The sequence below is a fragment of the Ostrea edulis genome, chromosome 6 (genome assembly GCF_947568905.1).
Source record: "Ostrea edulis chromosome 6, xbOstEdul1.1, whole genome shotgun sequence".
Classification (NCBI taxonomy): domain Eukaryota; kingdom Metazoa; phylum Mollusca; class Bivalvia; order Ostreida; family Ostreidae; genus Ostrea; species Ostrea edulis.
In genome coordinates this window covers 73,727,631-73,729,153 of record NC_079169.1, presented here as the reverse complement: position 1 = coordinate 73,729,153, position 1,523 = coordinate 73,727,631, and positions in this window count along the sequence as shown.

Below are 1,523 nucleotides of genomic sequence, written 5' to 3'. Positions count from 1 at the left end.
AACATGGGGATTTAGACACTGTGCACAATCAATAACCCTATCTGCCCTTCTCAAAAATCTACCTCTCATATGGAGCCATCCACCTTCCCTCACAGCTACAGACCTTTTGCTGGACCCTGCATGTTTTCACCGGAATTTCTTCAGCAACTGACCACGTGTCTTAGTTTCGTATTTGCACCCATCTATATGCTAGGAATCATGGTGACACCTGCATGTTGTATATCAACATTTTTATAAAGCACTCAGCTACATTTGACAGGCATCCTAAAATTATTGTATACATTTTTACACATGTAATATCACTTCAAATATGGGGTATTTCCATTTTTTGAAATAGTATAGTGCGAAACTGTCCCCTGCTACCTTAACTTACATGTAATTTGAATTAGATAATTCGTACATGTATTCTATTAAAATAAAAATACATTTTACTTTGGGAGTGAAAAACGTATTCACGTTTGATATTGCGTTATTGTATGCTTATTCTTTAACTTTACTGCGTATTTGATAATGAGTATTTACGCTCATACGCATCTTACCTGAAGCTCTGGTCCGACTGACGAACATAAATGTATATCTATCCGTATGTATCAAAAATTTAACTATTTGTTGGTGATAATCCTATTTCACCCCCCTCCCCCCCCATCTTTTCCACATTCTGTAATTAATGCCATGACGCTGCAAAAAGAAAGTGAAAGCTGAAAAAAAAAAGAATTCACAAACTTTTACCCTTAAAAACCGTAAAACGTTGAACTAGGTGAAACATGGACAATGTAACCAGTTGCTAAATCACATGATTGGGCAAGGCTATATAATTTATATAATTTACGCTAGATCGCGGTCTGTTCTGGTATGGGCTTTCTAACTGTTCATGTGTTTCTGCGGGATTAACGTAAAACTAAAAAGATTTTCTCTAAAATTAATTAAATGTAAGTATTTAGTTGGAGATTGATTTGAATTGTATAATCTGTAGATATAGATAAAGCGTATTTGAAATTAACATTAAAAATGTAATAACTATTTTCGTTGTCAATTTAAATTGCGTTTGTTTCAGGTTCAATTCATTTCATTTATATTACTCTATTCGTTCATGAAATCAAAAAGGGCGTTCTGTGTTTTGTGGATCCAAGACTATTTTTCGGATTCACCCAACTAGTAATTATATTCCTGTGGTCTTGAGGAGATAAGGGAAGTTGAGTTCAGACACTTGAAAACTCTAAATATACACTGTACCTATGCCTTTTACAGTCGTTATTCTTCTGCATAACATTGTTTTTACTGAACAATACAATTTTGTTTACTATAGCAATTAAGATCTCTAAATAAATGTATGACTTTACAATTAACTCTTCATCCTGAAAGGATGTACAGAATGTATATCATCAGTGTGGTCCACTCTAAAACAACAATGAATGAATAGAATTGTTTCTTTCATATCTTCTGCGGTCTGATACCTTACATTTCTTGTCTGTTCTTAAGAGGCTGAATCAAAGGGAAGTTACTAACGAGCATGCTCAAAAACG